At 40.2% G+C, this 22258-nt stretch overlaps 1 protein-coding gene across 1 annotated transcript in view; it reads left to right on the plus strand.

The window, feature by feature from the left end:
* Positions 1–675: 675 nt before the first annotated feature.
* Positions 676–22258, plus strand: part of AGTR1 (angiotensin II receptor type 1) — a 53289-nt gene continuing 31706 nt past the window's right edge. The window contains exons 1-2 of the mRNA XM_047876573.1: positions 676–901; positions 16523–16607. The gene's annotated coding sequence lies outside the window, so the exon portion shown is untranslated. The remainder of the gene's footprint in view (positions 902–16522; positions 16608–22258) is intronic.

Here is a 22258-nt window from a genome sequence, read left to right on the forward strand (position 1 = left end):
TTTCTTTTTTTCCTGATGTCTTATCTGGTTTTAGGATCAGGGCAATACTGGCCTCATAGCATGAGTTGGGAAATGATCCTCTTGTTTTTTGGAATAGCTTGTGAAGAAATTATACTAATTCTTCCTTAAATATTTGGTCATATTTTGTTCTTCAAGTTTTTCTATTTTTACAGTTTTAAACATGCAACTCTGATAGCATGCCCAATGGGAGGATATAAATGTCCACCCTTTCACTCTGTAAACCTGAAATTAACCTATGGCATTTATGATCCACAACCCTATTGTCAAAGTTTGAGTTAGTCACAGGAAAAAGAAGTTCCCGAATTCGTCCTTAAAAAGTTTTCCAAGTTAAAGAGAGAGAGAGAGAGAGAGAGAGAGAGAGAGAGAGAGAGGAGGGAAACATTTATCCCGGGCATGAACTGTTTCTCCTGTACCCCCACTTCTCTTCCATTTAGCGACCCTCCCCAACGCAGGGCTCCGAGCCTCGTGCGCAGGGATCTGGTAGGTGACACTGGCGATGACTGTGGCATCCTCCCGCTTCCGTCAGCATCTGGAGAGGGAGGGGGTTGGGCCAAGAGGGTCTCCAGGGGCGGGGCGGAGGAGGAGAGAATGCAAAACAGTGCCTCATCCCTGGAACCTACCGAGCAGCAACGCCCCTCGCTATAAATTCAGAGCTGCCGCGTCGCGGACGATTCCAGCGCGCTCGTCAGCCCAGGGCCCCAGGCAGTGGTGGCAGGCACGGCGAGCATCTGTTTCGGGCTGGGACGGCGACTGATGGGGAGCAGCCCGAGCGAACCCCGGGAGTGAGGGCGCACCGCCGGGACGCGGAAGACGCGGGCGGAAGCCCCGCACCAGCGCTGCCAACTCGCTGTCCGACGTGAGCTCAGGGCCCCGGGCGCGGGTAAGTCGACCAGGACTGCCCAGGCAGATTCGGGGGCCGCGGGGCGGGGCTGGTCAGTTTCCTGTCAAGGTGTCCTCACCGCGGGTGCTGTGCTGGTGGGCTCCCGGGGACGAAGGAGAGAGAGAGCTCAGTTCCGGTCGGCGCCCACCGGGAACTGGCTGCCTTTCCCCAAATCAGGTGAGGGGCGCCTGGGTTGCAGGGAACAACTTGAGATTGCTTGCTGCGTGCCCCCAAAAGGTCACTCTGATTTGACCAGACTCTTTCGAGTACAAACCAGGAATCTGCAAAAATGGGATCCAACCAAATAAACTTTCTTTCCAAGGCTTTTAGCTAACTCTTGTCCTTTAACCGTGTCCGGGGCAAGAAGCCGGTAGAACCCCGCGGGGCGTCCATTTAAAAGTTACGCTACTCCGAAGGTGAAGTTAAGAGTGTCCCCACCCTCCCCCTCTGCTTCCCAGGAAACGCCCAGCATGGCTCTTCTTCCCCTCACCCCTCCCCACAAACCCTGTGTGTCCTTGGTACTGTGCGCCGCCCCCACCAGGGACAAACTGTCCCACCTTCAGGTGTCCCCAGGTGCCCTCTGATTCATCAGATTGGTGAGGGGGAGAAGCTGGGGTGTCTCGACACCCCAATCTCCATAGCCCTGGTCAGTCCACGTTTGTAACTGAGGCGCGATTTTAAGAGAAGCTTCTGGTTGGCCCCTTTCCTCCACACCACCTATCTAGCACCCCATTCTCCAATTCTCTTAACTGTGCAGCCCAGTCTCTCTACAGCGCCAGCCTGCTACTTCTCCCCAAGACCTCAGCAAGTCTTTCCCAAAGTGTCTCCTGCCCCATCGTCTTTGGGCACCTAGTAGAAACCCCGTTATTGTATCCATCTAGGGCTTCTTTACCTAATCTCTGTTTTCTGGCAGTGTATCAGAATCCCACTACTGGAGCCCTCCAAGCCTCCTCTTCTCAGTAAAAGTTTGGGTGCTCATTTTCCCCTGGGATCAAATTTGGGAGTTGGCTATATTTATGTCTAGTGTCATTCAGAGAAGAGAAAGTAACAGTGAAGGATGCAAGAAATCTGGCACACACTGTTCTGTTTTATAACTTTGTTGAGCAACTTGTTTCTCCTATTAGGTACCTCATCCCCAACATGATTGTCTTGATAGACACCACCTGAGTGTCCTGGGTCCCCGGGTGTTTATTTCCTTTAGCATTAGCTATAACCCTTTTGTAAGTCTTCTCGAAGAAACTGCCTGCTCCCCTGCCTCCTGTAGTGTTTCCCTAGCTCTAAAGGCCCCACCTAGGTCATCTGTCTCAGGCTGTGGTGGATTCTGCCACCCTCCTGGCAGACAGTGCAGGGGCAGGGAAGCACAGGAAGCCGGTGAATGGAGAGACCCACTTAACTGGCTGCTTGCTTTCAGGAGAGTTATTTCACAACCCTGAACCTCCGGTCCCTGACCATAAGGTTCCCTCCAGTGATAAAATTCCTTGATTCCTTTTGTTTCCTATTTATTTGCTTAAAAAATAGTAGTCTAAAATAATTACCCTTTTGCCCATGCTTAGGACCTTCAAAACTCTCTAAATAACTCTCCTGGTATATTACCTATTCTGGAAAACCATTAGGTTTCCAGCACTGGCTCCAAAAGTCCATCCCTCCTGATAATGGCTGGCAGTTCCCATAATGTGGTGTAAAGCTCAGGGAGTGTACCCTGAGTTGCCAGGTCTCAGCATTTGCTAAAGTTTCACATTTATGAGTGTCGAGTCTGTCATCTACTCTGTCTCTCCTTTTTTTCCTGACTTCATTGTTCTTTGTGGCCATCCCGAAGCCTCGATTCCTGGTTCGGCTCTTCTCTGATCTTAAACTGAATCACTTGCTCCATCATCCAACTCAGAAGAAACCTAGTGTTCTTCTACTGGTTCCACTGATGCGAAAGAATTACCTTCCTTGAGATTTATAAAATGTCTTTCAGTCACTACATCGCTTTGCCAATGCTCCCCATCTCAAGAGTTCTGAGCTTAAATCTTTACTGTCATTCTCTAACCCTGGTTGTGTTTAAAAAAAAAAAAAAAGCAAATTTATGGATTGTTCAGGTTTCTTGCCGTGTGTGTGTGTGTGTGTGTGTGTGTGTGTGTGTGTGTGTGTTCTAGTTTGAGGTAAGAAGTGTGTGGGTGTGGGGGGGTGTGTGTGCATTTTTTGGTCTGTTGCTGCTGCTTATTACTGTTGTTGTTACTATCACTAATTATTTGCCCAATTCGAGAGGGAAAATAAATGAAAGAAAATTTAATCTGCTACTTAACAAAAGCCCAGGTAAAATACTTAGCTGAGAGGCATTTAAAACTAAGAGTTTAATTATATGGTGAATATCTCCATGTCCTTTTCAAACAGATAACGGACTTGCTATGTTTTGTTTTCAAATTTGTTACAGGGACCTAGACCAATCCCATAACACTTGCATGTTTTGGCTGCCTGATGCAGGCTCCCGGCCTCTGGCCCCCCACTCTCATTAGTTTTCCTAGTGCTTTGCCTTACTCAGTCATGATTGGGCTATGCCAGAGAGTCTCCCAAGTAAGCTGGCAAATTAAGAATTTTATTTAGCTGTTGGAAGTAAATCCAAGTGTTGTGAGGGTTAGAAAGCTGTCCTGAAGACACACGGTGGCAATAAACAAATATAGAGCCAGACCAGCAAACTATGACAAAGCAGTCAAGGCCAGGTTAGGAATGCTCTTCTCCCAGGTTATCTAGTAAACCGGGTAAATCACCTATTAAATTCATTACCACTGGAAAGTGCTGTTATTTTTCTTCAAAATATGTCTAAGGGTTCCCTTACAAAACTGTCTAAAGTCATTGGATTACATGGTTTGTGTATCTTGTCATGTAGGTACTTATTAAAATAGTATGCCATAGTTCCCATAAGTAAAAGTAAGTTTTGTTCCATTTCTAGCCTAAATTTAGCTATTATTTTATATTTTATTCATTATATGAATTTTAGCTACCAAAATTCAACTTTTTGATAGCTTAATATATAAAACCATCTTAAATCAAGTAGTCCGTTAGGGATTTAAGGTACTATTTAACTGAACTGGCAAATGACCACCATTATCCTCTTAAAGCTCTAAAACACATCCAAAATAAATGACAGCAAAAAAAGAAAAAAAAAGCTATAAATTTGCCAAATGTTTTATTAGTCAGTGATAATTTTAATGATATTTGACAAGTGGAAGTAGAAAACAAAAGTTTATATCTAGAACAGTGATAGAAACGGAAATAAGTGAATCTTGATATTAGTAGTTGTATTAACATTAAAAGTTTTGTTGATTTTTGATTCCTTCTCTTCATAGCATATGGTCACAAGGGAAGAAGATTCCATTGAGTATTAAAAACAAAATCATCTTTCAAATATTTTACTAACATAGAATTCACTACATGCTGTAAATATTGTGTGACTGCTATATTTTACGTTATTCTTATAACTCAGTTTAAAAGAGATTTTATTTGTCTGGTTCCTAAATAGGTGCATCATTCAAATGTCTTAAGTGGAAATAAATGTCTAGAATTTGCAAATGATTATTAGAGTTTCCTTCATAGATCTAAGAATATTTTAAATTGTGTTGCTAGTATCACATTTAATTATTTTTCTAACATTTAGTAGTTTAGAAAATGGATGAAGAAATGGGTATGCTTTGTTTTTCCTAATCACATTGAGCCTTCATATTCAAAGTCCTAGGACTAAATGTCCTTAAAATTTTAAATTATAGATTAATAATCCTTCAGTTGGGTGAAATTTTATGTGAATTCTTGTTCCTTATATACACATATAAGCTGTTTTATTCTTCACCAAATTATGTTAAAAGTTATTTAGATCAGTGGATGTAATACTTTGGTTAACTTCAGAGTAAGAATGTTGGAGTCAAATACATGTTTGTGTACTATTAAAGAGAGCTTATGATTGCTAATTTGCTCTCTAAGATGTCTTTAGCTATTTACCAATTAATATTAATCAAAGCTCCTCTTATCCAACTTGGGAAATAAAGAATTATATGTAGAAGATACTTACAGAGGGAATACTATGGATCTGAGTGATGTTAGATCCTTACGAACACATGAAAGTATAAAAATGGTCTTTGCCCTAGAGAGATGTTGGTCAAACTGAGTATATATTTGGCTATGAGTCTCTCCAAACATCTTAGTGCCACTGGGGTGGAAAGCCATTTAAAAATAAGCCCCCTTCTGTCCTACCTTTCAGAGCAGGTAGAACGTATGCTGGGGTCACACTGTTTGATTTCAGCCACTTCCATAATATCCACAACTTTCCCTTCCTTATGGGAGTATACCTCCTTTGATACTATGAACCACATCCAATTCATCTTTGTATTCTATTACTGAATGCTCCACACATCACTTTCTTGCCTGTTTGTTGTTTGTTTGTTTTCAGCTAAAGCTATGGAAAATATATTTTTCAGATCCCTATAGTTTAGAAGAGATATATTAGAGAGAAACCATTTGTCTAACCTCATTTGAGTAGAGTATCCTATTATACACAATAAAATGGCTTGAAATTGATGCTTTATTCTTAGTAACTGGGGAACTATTAATACTGTTTTTTTAGTCTAAAACAGTAATGGCAAGGGGGAAAGTAGAGAATAGAGTAAGAAATGGAGAAACAAAATAGAAGTTGAAATAGCAAATCAGTGGTTCTTCAGGCACTAGGGAAAAGGCAAGGCAAGCATATTACAATCACTTGGGATTTTAAATCTGTACATATTGTCTACACTTCCCTTATTCCCATTTTCCCTACAGAGAACCACTGTATTATAAATTAGGAGCAACCATCCACAATTGTCTCAGGTGTTAAGGCAAAGACCAGCCTCGTGGGCAACATGTGGGAGCTTGTCAGAAATGCAGACTTTCTGACTCCACCCAGACCCATTGAAATCTGCATTTTTAACAAAAACCCCAGGTGATTCAAATGCAAAATGAAGTTAGAGAAGTCCAAGTGTGCATACAGTACCCAGGACTTGTTAGGAATAATTGCCTAAAGATTATATTGGCTTTTTAATAAATTAACATTTTTACATATAGCTAACATTTATTGAGCACATATAATAATACGCCAGACACAATGTTCAGACTTTAATATTGTTTTTATATAAGCCTCACAACATCCCTATGAAATAATCACTGCTTTATCCTCATTTTATAGGCTGGGATACTGAGTAATAACAAGATAAGAAACTCACCCAAATGTGGTAACTGGTAGAGTCAAGATTGAAACACAGGAATTTTGATTCCTGTCCTCTTACCTGCCACGCCGCACTGTCTGCTCTACACTACACTGCCTGCTTTTTAAGGCCAGCTAGTTATTTGAGAATTTATTTCACATTATCATTTGAAATCAAGTTCTGTTTCCCTCATAGAAAAAAGTAAGATCTATTCTATTTTATTTTTTTTTTTTTTATTAATTTTTTTTTTTTTTCTGAAATTTATTGACAAATTGGTTTCCATACAACACCCAGTGCTCATCCCAAAAGGTGCCCTCCTCAATACCCATCACCCACCCTCTCCTCCCTCCCACCCCCCATCAACCCTCAGTTTGTTCTCAGTTTTTAACAGTCTCTTATGCTTTGGCTCTCTCCCTTTCTAACCTCTTTTTTTTTTTTTTTCCTTCCCCTCCCCCATGGGTTCCTGTTAAGTTTCTCAGGATCCACATAAGAGTGAGACCATATGGTATCTGTCTTTCTCTGTATGGCTTATTTCACTTAGCATCACACTCTCCAGTTCCATCCACGTTGCTACAAAAGGCCATATTTCATTTTTTCTCATTGCCATGTAATATTCCATTGTGTATATAAACCACAATTTCTTTATCCATTCATCAGTTGATGGACATTTAGGCTCTTTCCATAATTTGGCTATTGTTGAGAGTGCTGCTATGAACATTGGGGTACACGTGGCCCTATGCATCAGTGCTCCTGTATCCCTTGGATAAATTCCTAGCAGTGCTATTGCTGGGTCATAGGGTAGGTCTATTTTTAATTTTCTGAGGAACCTCCACACTGCTTTCCAGAGCGGCTGCACCAATTTGCATTCCCACCAACAGTGCAAGAGGGTTCCCGTTTCTCCACATCCTCTCCAGCATCTATAGTCTCCGGATTTGTTCATTTTGGCCACTCTGACTGGCGTGAGGTGATACCTGAGTGTGGTTTTGATTTGTATTTCCCTGATAAGGAGCGACGCTGAACATCTTTTCATGTGTCTGTTGGCCATCCGGATGTCTTCTTTAGAGAAGTGTCTATTCATGTTTTCTGCCCATTTCTTCACTGGGTTATTTGTTTTTCGGGTGTGGAGTTTGGTGAGCTCTTTATAGATTTTGGATACTAGCCCTTTGTCCGATATGTCATTTGCGAATATCTTTTCCCATTCCGTTGGTTGCCTTTTAGTTTTGTTGGTTGTTTCCTTGGCTGTGCAGAAGCTTTTTATCTTCATAAGGTCCCAGTAATTCACTTTTGCTTTTAATTCCCTTGCCTTTGGGGATGTGTCGAGTAAGAGATTGCTACGGCTGAGGTCAGAGAGGTCTTTTCCTGCTTTCTCCTCTAAGGTTTTGATGGTTTCCTGTCTCACATTTAGGTCCTTTATCCATTTTGAGTTTATTTTTGTGAATGGTGTGAGAAAGTGGTCTAGTTTCAACCTTCTGCATGTTGCTGTCCAGTTCTCCCAGCACCATTTGTTAAAGAGGCTGTCTTTTTTCCATTGGATGTTCTTTCCTGCTTTGTCAAAGATGAGTTGGCCATACGTTTGTGGGTCTAGTTCTGGGGTTTCTATTCTATTCCATTGGTCTATGTGTCTGTTTTGGTGCCAATACCATGCTGTCTTGATGATGACAGCTTTGTAGTAGAGGCTAAAGTCTGGGATTGTGATGCCTCCTGCTTTGGTCTTCTTCTTCAAAATTCCTTTGGCTATTCGGGGCCTTTTGTGGTTCCATATGAATTTTAGGATTGCTTGTTCTAGTTTCGAGAAGAATGCTGGTGCAATTTTGATTGGGATTGCATTGAATGTGTAGATAGCTTTGGGTAGTATTGACATTTTGACAATATTTATTTTTCCAATCCATGAGCAGGGAATGTCTTTCCATTTCTTTAAATCTTCTTCAATTTCCTTCAGAAGCTTTCTATAGTTTTCAGCATACAGATCCTTTACATCTTTGGTTAGATTTATTCCTAGGTATTTTATGCTTCTTGGTGCAATTGTGAATGGGATCAGTTTCTTTATTTGTCTTTCTGTTGCTTCATTGTTAGTGTATAAGAATGCAACTGATTTCTGTACATTGATTTTGTAGCCTGCAACTTTGCTGAATTCCTGTATCAGTTCTAGCAGACTTTTGGTGGAGTCTATCGGATTTTCCATGTATAGTATCATGTCATCTGCAAAAAGCGAAAGCTTGACTTCATCTTTGCCAATTTTGATGCCTTTGATTTCCTTTTGTTGTCTGATTGCTGATGCTAGAACTTCCAGCACTATGTTAAACAGCAGCGGTGAGAGTGGGCATCCTTGTCGTGTTCCTGATCTCAGGGAAAAAGCTTTCAGTTTTTCCCCGTTGAGGATGATGTTAGCTGTGGGCTTTTCATAAATGGCTTTTATGATCTTTAAGTATGTTCCTTCTATCCCGACTTTCTCAAGGGTTTTTATTAAGAAAGGGTGCTGGATTTTGTCGAAGGCCTTTTCTGCATCGATTGACAGGATCATATGGTTCTTCTCTCTTTTTTTGTTAATGTGATATATCACGTTGATTGATTTGCGAATGTTGAACCAGCCCTGCATCCCAGGAATGAATCCCACTTGATCATGGTGAATAATTCTTTTTATATGCCGTTGAATTCGATTTGCTAGTATCTTATTGAGAATTTTTGCATCCATATTCATCAGGGATATTGGCCTGTAGTTCTCTTTTTTTACTGGGTCTCTGTCTGGTTTAGGAATCAAAGTAATACTGGCTTCATGGAATGAGTCTGGAAGTTTTCCTTCCCTTTCTATTTCTTGGAATAGCTTGAGAAGGATAGGTATTATCTCTTCTTTAAACGTCTGGTAGAACTCCCCTGGGAAGCCATCTGGTCCTGGACTCTTATTTGTTGGGAGATTTTTGATAACCGATTCAATTTCTTCGCTGGTTATGGGTCTGTTCAAGCTTTCTATTTCCTCCTGATTGAGTTTTGGAAGCGTGTGGGTGTTCAGGAATTCGTCCATTTCTTCCAGGTTGTCCAATTTGTTGGCATATAAGTTTTCATAGTATTCCCTGATAATTGTTTGTATCTCTGAGGGATTGGTTGTAATAGTTCCATTTTCATTCATGATTTTATCTATTTGGGTCATCTCCCTTTTCTTTTTGAGAAGCCTGGCTAGAGGTTTGTCAATTTTGTTTATTTTTTCAAAAAACCAACTCTTGGTTTCGTTGATCTGCTCTACAGTTTTTTTAGTTTCTATATTGTTTATTTCTGCTCTGATCTTTATTATTTCTCTTCTTCTGCTGGGCTTAGGCTGCCTTTGCTGTTCTGCTTCTAGTTCCTTTAGGTGTGCTGTTAGATTTTGTATTTGGGATTTTTCTTGTTTCTTGAGATAGGCCTGGATTGCAATGTATTTTCCTCTCAGGACTGCCTTTGCTGCGTCCCAAAGCGTTTGGATTGTTGTATTTTCATTTTCGTTTGTTTCCATATATTTTTTAATTTCTTCTCTAATTGCCTGGTTGACCCACTCATTCGTTAGTAGGGTGTTCTTTAACCTCCATGCTTTTGGAGGTTTTCCAGACTTTTTCCTGTGGTTGATTTCAAGCTTCATGGCATTGTGGTCTGAAAGTAAGCATGGTATAATTTCAATTCTTGTAAACTTATGAAGGGCTGTTTTGTGACCCAGTATATGATCTATCTTGGAGAATGTTCCATGTGCACTCGAGAAGAAAGTATATTCTGTTGCTTTGGGATGCAGAGTTCTAAATATATCTGTCAAGTCCATCTCATCCAATGTCTCATTCAGGGCCCTTGTTTCTTTATTGACCGTGTGTCTAGTTGATCTATCCATTTCTGTAAGTGGTGTATTAAAGTCCCCTGCAATTACCACATTCTTATCAATAAGGTTGCTTATGTTTATGAGTAATTGTTTTATATATTTGGGGGCTCCGGTATTCGGTGCATAGACATTGATAATTGTTAGCTCTTCCTGATGGATAGACCCTGTAACTATTATATAATGTCCTTCTTCATCTCTTGTTACAGCCTTTAATTTAAAGTCTAGTTTGTCTGATATAAGTATGGCTACTCCAGCTTTCTTTTGGCTTCCAGTCGCATGATAAATAGTTCTCCATCCCCTCACTCTCAATCTAAAGGTGTCCTCAGGTCTAAAATGAGTCTCTTGTAGACAGCAAATAGATGGGTCTTGTTTTTTTATCCATTCTGATACCCTATGTCTTTTGGTTGGCGCATTTAATCCATTTACATTCAGTGTTATTATAGAAAGATACGGGTTTAGAGTCATTGTGATGTCTGTATGTTTTATGCTTATAGTGATGTCTCTGGGACTTTGTCTCACAGGGTCCCCCTTAGGATCTCTTGTAGGGCTGGTTTAGTGGTGACAAATTCCTTCAGTTTTTGTTTGTTTGGGAAGACCTTTATCTCTCCTTCTATTCTAAATGACAGACTTGCTGGATAAAGGATTCTTGGCTGCATATTTTTTCTGTCTAGCACCCTGAAAATCTCTTGCCAATTCTTTCTGGCCTGCCAAGTTTCAAAAGAGAGATCAGTCACGAGTCTTATAGGTCTCCCTTTATATGTGAGGGCACGTTTACCCCTTGCTGCTTTCAGAATTTTCTCTTTATCCTTGTATTTTGCCAGTTTCACTATGATATGTCGTGCAGAAGATCGATTCAAGTTACGTCTGAAGGGAGTTCTCTGTGCCTCTTGGATTTCAATGCCTTTTTCCTTCCCCAGTTCAGGGAAGTTCTCAGCTATGATTTCTTCAAGTACCCCTTCAGCATCTTTCCCTCTCTCTTCCTCCTCTGGGATACCAATTATGCGTATATTATTTCTTTTTAGTGTATCACTTAATTCTCTAATTTTCCCCTCATACTCCTGGATTTTTTTATCTCTCTTTTTCTCAGCTTCCTCTTTTTCCATAACTTTATCTTCTAGTTCACCTATTCTCTCCTCTGCCTCTTCAAGCCGAGCTGTGGTGGTTTCCATTTTGTTATGCATTTCGTTTAAAGCGTTTTTCAGCTCCTCGTGACTGTTCCTTAGTCCCTTGATCTCTGTAGCAAGAGATTCTCTGCTGTCCTGTATACTGTTTTCAAGCCCAGCGATTAATTTTATGACTATTATTCTAAATTCACTTTCTGTTATATTATTTAAATCCTTTTTGATCAGCTCATTAGCTGTTGTTATTTCCTGGAGATTCTTCTGAGGGGAGTTCTTCCGCTTGGTCATTTTGGATAGTCCCTGGCGTGGTGAGGACCTGCAGGGCACTTCCCCTGTGTTGTGGTGTATACCTGGAGTTGGTGGGCGGGGCCGCAGTCAGACCTGATGTCTGCCCCCAGCCCACCGCTGGGGCCACAGTCAGACTGGTGTGTGCCTTCTCTTCCCCTCTCCTAGGGGCGGGATTCACTGTGGGGTGGTGTGGCTCGTCTGGGCTACTTGCACCCTGCCAGGCTTGTGATGCTGGGGATCTGGCGTATTAGCTGGGGTGGGTAGGCAAGGTGCTCGGGGGGCAGGAGGGGCAGGCTTAGATAGCTTCTCCTTAGGTGATCCACTTCAGGAGGGGCCCTGTGGCAGCGGGAGGGAGTCAGATCCGCTGCCGGAGGTTTGGCTCCGCCGAAGCGCAGAGTTGGGTGTTTGCGCGGAGCGAGCAAGTTCCCTGGCAGGAACCGGTTCCCTTTGGGATTTCGGCTGGGGGATGGGCGGGGGAAATGGCGCTGGCGAGCGCCTTTGTTCCCCACCAAACTGAGCTCTGTTGTCAGGGGGCTCAGCAGCTCTCCCTCCCTTTGTCCTCCAGCCTTCCCGCTTTCCGAGCAGAGCTGTTAATTTCTGACCTCCCAGACGCTAAGTCGCGCTTGCTGTCGGAACACAGTCCGCCCGGCCCCTCCGCTTTTGCAAGCCCGACCCGGGGGCTCTGCTTGGCCGGCGAGCCGCCCCTCCGCCCCGGCTCCCTCCCGCCAGTCCGTGGAGCGCGCACCGCCTCGCCGCCCTTCCTACCCTCTTCCGTGGGCCTCTCGTCTGTGTTTGGCTCCGGCGACTCTGTTCTGCTAATCCTCTGGCGGTTTTCTGGGTTATTTAGGCAGGTGTAGATGGAATCTAAGTGATCAGCAGGACGTGCGGTGAGCCCAGCGTCCTCCTAAGCCGCCATCTTGCCGCAACTCCAGATCTATTCTATTTTAGTTGCAACATTTGCCTGTCATATTACCTTTAAGTGAAATAATGGAGAATTCTAAAAATTCTTTCTTTAGTTGGGAAATAAATACTAAAATTATGAAAGCTCATTATTTAAAACTTAAGATTTGATATCTCTGTTTTTCTCATAACTTACCTATAATTTACTCATTTTATCTTTGAGTATTCTGATGCTATAAAAAATGTTTTCTCTTGAACAAGGCATTCCCTACGTATACAAACTATTCAGCCTTCCAACTCAAATTATATATCACTCTTTCAGCTTTTAATATAAACACTTAACTACAAGCATGGTTCACAAAACTAGTTGAATATAGTTACTTACTAGTCAATTTGCAAGCAAATGGTGACTTATGTTAAGCCAGTGACTCCCCAGATGATTCAGTCTCTGAACGATTTCTCCCAGTGCATGTAGATTTTCTGAGAGCTGTCAGTTGGATTTGGCCAAAAGCCTGTTGTTCTGACAGGGGCTCATTGATGTTGGTCAAAAGACTGAAGTGAGTCTGGGTTCCCTGTGATCATGTTTGAGAGGAGAGGTGTGTCAACAGGACTCAGCAGCTATAATTTTCTCAGTGATAAAGGGACATCCTTGGGAGATGGAACTTCACCAGCTGCTTAGATCGAGAACTTTAAGCAGCCCTAACAGTACAGTGTCTAATTTGTAACTTAAGGCTTAGGACACAACCAACCCAGGGCTGCCATAATGCCAAGTACCTGGGGCTTAGAGGGGCGGTAGTGCCCAGGAGACATCCTGCATGTAGCAGCAGAGTTTCTTAAAGCTAATAAGTGATAAATGATACAGCAGTGACTCTCTTATGACCTTTTACAGTCCTGCTGGTCTCAATGAGCCCAAATATTTGTGACTGGGGCTGCATAGAATCTGCACCAGGTTTTTTCCTAAACAAATTGAATGAATGAATGAATGAATGACCTCACAGCATTTCTTCTAGTAAACTTTATACATTTATACTTTTATTATTCCCTTCACTTTTTGACCCAAACTCTTCTTGATATCCAATTCAAATGTATTTTACATGCTTCTAAATCTGTGTAGTATGCTGCTAGAACAAGAATGTTCCATTAACCCAGCTTTAGTAATCTTTCCATTCAAATGATGTCACTTCACATAAAACATGTTGTACCATGATGGATCCCAGCCCTTAACCTTCACACAGTTAATTGCTGCCACTTTATCAGGAATGGGAAAGAATCTGATGTGATTCCTACGTAATGATTTCTTGAATGTGTTGTGGCATTTGGTCTACTGAGTTAACAGAATACATTTTTGAGAGGAACACAAATCTATTCTTTTACATTTCTGTTAGGTTAAGCCATATGATGTGACATTATATAGCCATTTTTACATATTTAATAATATTTAACGGCAAGGAAAGATAATCATTATAGAGCAATATATAAACATAAATCATGAGTGTGGTCCAGTGTGTGCGTGTGGGTGTTTAGATTACTGTCAAGTTGCCATTAAGGCCTTACTTGGGTCATTGGTATTCTAATGGAAACAGTTCTATTAGCACTGATTTGTGATTAAAATAACCGATTTTTTTTTTTTAAATGTCTGCATCACTGTGAACCAGATAAGACTAGGAAAAATATATAACAAATCTTAGAAGCTTTTGAGGGTTATTAAGATCAAGGCTAAGATCAAAAGTGACTTTTTTCTTTCCTTTTTTTTTGTATGTGGTTTCAAAAGTTCCTATAATGAACCTCTATTACTTTTATACTTCTTACTTTCTGTTTGTCTCGGAATTACTATTACTTTCAATCTAACCCACTCTAGATTTCAGATCTTTAGACAACTGCCATTATCTGTGTAGAGAATGATAATTGGTAAATCTGATACTTTCTCTATTTTTTTTTCCTGAGGGACACTAGTGCCCTACAAGAGTTTACAAAATTAATATCATGGTAGTATTTTTATGAGAGAAATAATCTTATGGGAAATTTATTTTGCTATAACAACAAAACCACTGAAATATAGGGATAAAAAGAGATTCTCTAAGGCCAAAATCCTTCCATATAACAACATTATAGTAAAGTTGATATACTTGTGGTTTAAAAAGGTAACCTACACCACACCTATAGTCTTCTTGAATAACTTTTCAGCTTTAATAATATTCTTACTGAAAAGTGTCCTCCAAATCCATAATGACAAATATTGTTTAATTTGGCTACATAAGAAAATTAAAATATCATATGGTAAAAAAGACCCATAAACAAAGTCAAAAGAGAAACAGGAACTTGAGAAAGCTACTTGCCACACATTACATATAAAATGCCAGTTTCCTGAATAGCACGTGAGCTCTTTAACATGAGAAGCAATGAACAACCCAACTAAAAAATAAGCAAAACCCCAGGTGTGTGGGTGGCTCAGTCAGTTAAGCCTTGATTTCCACTCAGGAACGCTGACTGCACACACAGCCGCTTGGATTTCTCTCTCTCTCTTTCTCTTTGCTCCTCCCCGCTCTCCCATCTCTCAAAATAAACTTTAAAAAAAAATAAATAAGCAAAGGCCATTAATGGGCAAACTAGTAGAAGAGTAACTACATACAATAAGGAAACAACAACAACAGAAAAAGCTCAACCTCATTTATAACTAAAGAAATGCACATCAGGACAAATATGTACTTTTCATTTATAAGACTGACAAAAAGAATTTAAGATTTGATAAAAGCCAGATTTGGGGTATCAAAAATTGGTATGGCCTTTGTAGAGGACATTTTTAAGTACCTTTCAAAAACTTGGAGTATGCAGTTTGCTTTAACAATCACATTTGAAACTTTTCTACTGATATACCACTTAAAAAATGCACACATAGGGGCGCCTGGGTGGCGCAGTCGGTTAAGCATCCGACTTCAGCCAGGTCACGATCTCGCAGTCCGTGAGTTCGAGCCCCGCATCAGGCTCTGGGCTGATGGCTCAGAGCCTGGAGCCTGTTTCCGATTCTGTGTCTCCCTCTCTCTCTGCCCCTCCCCCGTTCATGCTCTGTCTCTCTCTGTCCCAAAAATAAAAAAAATTTTTAAAAAAAGCACACATATAAATAGAACCATTGACGCATGTTTTTAAGCAGCCAAAATGAGAAACTAAAAAAAGAAAACCTTAAGATCCATTAACAGGGGGCTGGTTAAATAAATTATCATGAATCAGTGCAATGAATACTGTATAGTCATCAAAATAAACGAGGTAGATTTATGCATATATTACAGATCTAGCCATGTTAAGTTAAAAAAAAAACACACGGGGCGCCTGGGTGGCTCAGACAGTTAAGCGTCCGACTTCGCCTCAAGTCATGATCTCGCGGTCCGTGAGTTCGAGCCCCGCGTCGGGCTCTGTGCTGACAGCTCAGAGCCTGGAGCCTGTTTCAGATTCTGTGTCTCCCTCTCTCTCTGACCCTCCCCTGTTCATGCTCTGTCTCTCCCTGTCTCAAAATAAATAAAACGTTAAAAAAAAATAAAAAATAAATTAAAAAAACACACAACAGAATAGTAGGAGGTGTAAAATGAAAAACCGTGGATATACACATCTGTATGCATGTGTATACATTTTTAAAAGTCTTAAAAGGATACACGTGAAACTATTAGTAGTAAGTATCTCTAGGAAGTGGATCTAGAGAGACCATTACAGAGAGCTAGGAGACACGTACTTTTATTTTACACTCCTTTGTAACTTGACATTTAAACCACATGTATGTATTACTACAATGAAAAATAAAAACAGAAATACAGAAAAAAGATCTCTTTTTAAGACGATTTTTTAAATTATGGTAAAATAACACTCATACAGGTTTATATTAAAAAGGATCATTTACCAAAGTTTACCTGTAGATTCACAACTAAAAATCTAATCTATTATGATACTTCTTATACTAGGAACTATGTCTACAGAAGTGTCTTAGAATAAGATTGCACTATTTTACCCAAAAACATGTTTTCTCCTTCTCCGGTGAGTATCTACAAGGGTATGAGGGAAGACGTCGACTACAACCAGGAAGAGGACGTAACCCCACGACAGACTGACACTTAGTACGGCCTAACTCTACATAAGGAAAAATACATTCTTGATGTGGACCAGATGGTTTCATTCCCTTCAAAAACATTTTTAAGATGTAGTGTTAATACTTACTCTGTCAATTAAAAAATGAAAATCTGGCCATATTCAGTGAATCACACTAATCTTTTTGTCTTTCCAGATTTAATACATGATAAATTGGTCTAAAATGGCCAAGTTTTCATCTGAATAAGACACTGAAGCCATCCTAGAAGTTCTGCATCCAGGTAAATGTCTTACACTTATAGCACGGTACTGGGCGGTTGTTTTCTCTAATGTGTCAATAGTGGAGGCAGCACAACAAGTCACATATATCATTGTCTAGTGACAGAAACAGAGGATGCAGAAAAAAATGAAATTCCCCTCTTATCTCATTCCTTATATGCAGCCTAAGAGCATATATTTATATGATTTTAAAGGCAAACCATGTTAGAATATTACCAAGATATTCATGTATTAATATAAACCATATGAGAGATTTGCAACCCCTCGGCAAGGATCTCCTTGTGGCCACGGATGGATTGCTCTGAACGGTACTCTTCACACTATGTAGGGCTTTAAGAGAAACGGGAGATAGTGTTCTCTCCTCAGCCACCCAATGGGGCTCTGTGAAGCACTCACTTCCAAAAGCCATGTCCAAAGACCATATGTCCAAAGAACATAAACCTTAAAACTTGACCTGCTCACCTTCAGAAAATCCAGATGTCTCTCAGTCTTATTTTCATGAAAGTTCCCCTTACTCCAGTAAGATATAGGGAAAAGGGCAATGTGGAGTTGGAGACAAGGTACCCTTTAATCCCCACATAGCCTAGTCCTCTGGTAGGTATGAATCATGCCGCTGGGCGTTACAGTCAGAACCTGAGAGGGCAGCACAAGTAATCAGGGACTGCTCTCTCCATCCATTTCCTGTCACATGGCCCTGCCTGATATTTTTCATAAAAAGACTCCTGGATTTTCCAGATCAAAAGACTTTTTTCTCCTGACAAAAACTCAGCTCAAGGAACAAACCCTCAACTTCCTAAATTAACAGGGAGGACATCCCCTAGTCCCTCCAGGGAGAATGAAAAGAGTAGCTTATCTCCTTCTGAATATCTTGGGATTATATTTTATCAAAGCAGAAGATAGATAGGATAAGTGGTGGGTGGGTAGACAAATGTTGATTTTATTCTTCTTTGTTTCATTGGCAAGGAGGAAACAGTTGCCAGAAGGCACTCCATGGTAGAGTTAGGCAACTATTGAGGACTGCTTTAATCTTGGCGACAACCAAAATGAACAAATCAGGAGACTATAGATGCTGGAGAGGATGTGGAGAAACGGGAACCCTCTTGCACTCTTGGTGGGAATGCAAATTGGTGCAGCCACTCTGGAAAACAGTGTGGAGGTTCCTCAGAAAATTAAAAATAGACCTACCCTATGACCCAGCAATAGCACTGCTAGGAATTGACCCAAGGGATACAGGAGTACTGATACATAGGGGCACTTGTACCCCAATGTTTATAGCAGCACTCTCAACAATAGCCAAATTATGGAAAGAGCCTAAATGTCCATCAACTGATGAATGGATAAAGAAATTGTGGTTTATATACACAATGGAGTACTACAGGGCAATGAGAAAGAACGAAATATGGCCCTTTGTAGCAACGTGGATGGAACTGGAGAGTGTGATGCTAAGTGAAATAAGGCATACAGAGAAAGACATATACCATATGTTTTCACTCTTATGTGGATCCTGAGAAACTTAACAGAAACCCATGGGGGAGGGGAAGAAAAAAAAAAAGAGGTTAGAGTGGGAGAGAGCCAAAGCATAAGAGACTCTTAAAAACTGAGAACAAACTGAGGGTTGATGGGGGGTGGGAGGGAGGGGAGGGTGGGTGATGGGCATTGAGGAGGGTACCTTTTGGGATGAGCACTGGGTGTTGTATGGAAACCATTTTGACAATGAATTTCATATATTGAAAAAAAAAATCTTGGCGACGAAAATGGGTACATCCTACAGAGTTCTGACACTGGAAATCTTTAGGTTTTGGGGATTTTTCGCTTTGTTTTGTTTTGTTCTGTTTTTGTTTTTGAAGTATAGATAAGCTTAGAAAGCTGGGCTGTACATGTTTTCAGTAAAAATCCAGCTCTGGGAAAAGTACACTGAAATGTATGTCCTAATTAGAAAGGCACTAAGATAGGAAGCTTTATTTTACATCCTAAGAGTACTGAACAGAAGAAACTCTTTGTCCATAGTATGCCATCAACCTTGTAACAGAAGAAGCAAGACAGTAATCCAGGGGAGTTCCTGATAGAAATTTCTATATAACAGCCTCCCTTCTCCTGTGTTTTGGAAGCCCCTGCTTTCTAACATTCACACATTTATAGCAAAATAAATATGATTTTTTTGCTTACAAATAACAAAACAGTGGGGGAAAAAACCCTCCATAAAATTAACTTTTTCAAACTTTTAGTTTCAGATGAATAAGCAAAACATGCTTAATTCTAAGTTATTTTTTGTTTGCTAAAGAACTGATGCTATACCAATTTGGCCACTAACTGCCAAAACTTTGCTTTGGGTTTCCTATAAAACAATCTCCAAGGCACCCCATGCCATCCATGGGCACTATACTGAAATACAAAAGGTGTGTTCAGAAGGATCTTCTGAACATTGCAATGTCTCTTTTACCAACTTATGAGCAGAGAACTCTGATCTCTTATTGATTTAAACCAGTAATGTGTAAACAGCATTTCAGGGCTTGTTTTATAGGACCAAAAGAATTTAAGTTGAAATCTACTTAGGACAAATGGGGAAAACCAGGACATTTAAAAGAATCAATAAAGATCATATTCCATAGCTTAAAATCTGTAGGCCTGCACTATCCAGTGTGGTATTCCTGTGTCATGTGTGGCTACTCAAGTGTAAGTGTAAATTAACTATAATACAATGAAACTAAAAATTCCGTTCCTCGGTTGTCCTAGGCATATTTCAAGAATTCCAGTAGATACCTAGCCAGTGGCTACTCTAGTGGACAGCACAGATTTACAACATTTCTATCATCATAGAAAGTTCTATTGGATAGTATTCTATTGATAGTACTAACAACAGAGTGGACTCTTCCACTGCTACTTGGTAAGCAATTGTTACGCTCTTTTAAACTAATTTGGAAATTTTAAAGTATTTTTTAAAATCTAATTTTCTCAGTTGCTGGGTATCTGGTATATAGTTTTCGCAGTAACTTTCTCTTTTTCTTATTTATTTGCGTATTAAGATACATGGGATTAAGTATCTTATGTACTCTTCTAAAGTTAGAAGTTCTTGGTTTTCTTAAAAATCGTGAGAAGAGGTACATGTAATTATACTGAACTAATAATATACAGCTGTTGGGTTCTTTACCCGCATCATTGACAACTCCAAGTAAAACAAAACTAGAAAAGATGTAGGGTCATCTTAATGACCCATACTTTTTTTATTCTGTATATTCTGTGAGGTTTGTTTTTCCTGCAGCAATAGGTATGTCTCAATTGTACTGACCTAACTACAGCTGACTTCACATATTTTAAGAAATTGGAGAGACAAGAAAAATAAGTATTAGACCACTTATTTCTTTTCTTCTCTTTTTATAGAAATGTACAAGATATTAGAAGTCCCTATTTCTATTTCCAAATTATATGTACCACAGAGAAGAGTAGTTTGTTTTCAGTTTTTAATTAATGTAACCATCCCATTATAGTATATTCTTAAAGTTCTTAGTCACCATTTTTCCACTAACATGATCCCATTATTAAAATGTCAGTCTCAATTACTTTCTAGAAACTTATACCTAGTAGCTCAATTACATTTGGTTCCTGGACTAATGATTGTGTGTTACACAAGGCAAAAAATTAAAAATAACTTTGTCTTTGAGTCATCGAAGCATCAAGGATTTGAAACAGCTATATAACTAACTGTGAGAAAAGCATTTAAATATCCACACTATATTCCCTTTACGCATTTAATATTATTTTTCAATAAAAGCATATATAATAGAAATTTGCACCCAGTTTGGAATTATCAAGTATGAATCCTAGAGTCTTAGCAATGAAAAAAGGCAAAGTAAAGGGTAGCCATTTGAGGGGTGGTTCTTTCAATAAACAAACAAAAAAAGGTTTCTTTATAGAGTAACAGGTTTACTCCAAATAACCTATTATTCACAATATATGTATAGAAACACTGTTCCTAGGCTTGAAAAAAAATAGAACTAGATATGCTTAGCACCTAACTGACTAGGTAGGAGACTCACATTTGGATTACTGTTACTATTTTTAATAATTAAAAGAGCTCAGGGGTGCCTGGGTGGCTCAGTCGGTTAAGCGTCCAACTTCAGCTCAGGTCATGACCTCACAGCCCGTGAGTTCGAGCCCCACATTGGGCTTTGTCTGACAGCCCAGAGCCTGGAGCCTGCTTCAGATTCTGTGTCTCCCTCTCTCTCTGCCCCTCCCCCACTCACGCTCTGTCTCTCCTTGAAAAACAAATAAACATTAAAAAAGTTTTTTTTTGTAGATAATAATAATTAAAAGAACTCAGAGAATTAGCATCTAAATGTAGAGGCTGTTTTGCTGGCAGGGAGAACTTTTGATTAGTACCAAAAAATTGTCATCCTTCCCCTTCAACTAGTCATTCCTTTTAAGACTTTTAAGATTTAGAGGCACCTGGATGGTTCGGTCAGTGTCCAACTCTTGATTTCGGCTCAGGTCATGATCTCATGGGTTTGTGAGATTTAGCCCCATGTCAGGCTCTGTGCTGTGAGCATGGAGGCTGTTTGGGATTCTCTCTCTCCCTCCCTCTGTGCTCCTCCCTCCCTCGCTCGTTCTCTCTCTCTCTCTCAAAATAAATAAACATTTTTTTTAAAAAGGCTTTTAACAAGGTTTATACATATAGGAATTTTTTTTTTTTTTAATTTCAGAAGGTGTGGGATATCTTAGAAATGTAATAATACAGCACAGACCTGGTAGAATGTAACCAGTTATCTGGGACTATGTCTTTGGCACCTTTCCAGAATTCAAACATATGCTGGGGGCCCTGGGACGACAGGAACAATGTCATATTTCAAGCCCAAAATCCAATCAGGAGCAGCCTTCCTCCTCCTCTCATCCAGGCAAGGCCAAAATACTTCTATACACAATATGGGTCACTACAGAAAGCAAACAGAGCTGCTGTAGATAAAACCAGGCAGTGGGTAAAGGCTGTCTCTTGACATAGACCCTGAACCTTGGCTCCTCAGCAATGCTCCCAAGTCAAAGAGGAAGAACAAGATAGGCATTTCACTGCTTCTGGTCCCTCTAGTATGGTCAGTGTCCAGAGCAGGAGGATAAAACAATTGTCTCAGCGATGTAAAGCCAGAAGTCCAACCCGTTTTGGCAATGTGAAAGCAATGCAAATTCAAGTCGGTAATGACAACAGCTTCTTATGTGATACATATAACACTAATGGACCAGACGTACTTTATTCATCTCTACACCGATGAATGCTAGTCTTCATTTTACATAGAACATGTTTATCTGTATACAGCTGAACAATTAAGGAGCTTTGGAAACGGCCCTATTTGTGAGAAGTACTGCCCACAGCACATCAGCTTCATTTGGGATAACTGAAGTAGTAGTAAGCAACCCCTGGATTTCTGCTAGAATGTAGACTTAATTAGATGGGTGAGTTAGACAGAACATGCCATCTGAATTAAAGAGTAAGAAATAGAATATGTACCAAATAAGTGAAGGAAGATTCATAATTATGAATAAGACAATAAATGTCAATAACTTAAAAATTTTTATTTTAGGGGTGCCTAGGTGGCTCAGTCAGTTAAGCATCCTACTTTGGTTCAGGTCATGATCTCGCTCTTCCCGAGTTTGAACCCCACATTGG

This window comes from Prionailurus viverrinus, chromosome C2, assembly GCF_022837055.1.
Source record: "Prionailurus viverrinus isolate Anna chromosome C2, UM_Priviv_1.0, whole genome shotgun sequence".
NCBI lineage: Eukaryota > Metazoa > Chordata > Mammalia > Carnivora > Felidae > Prionailurus > Prionailurus viverrinus.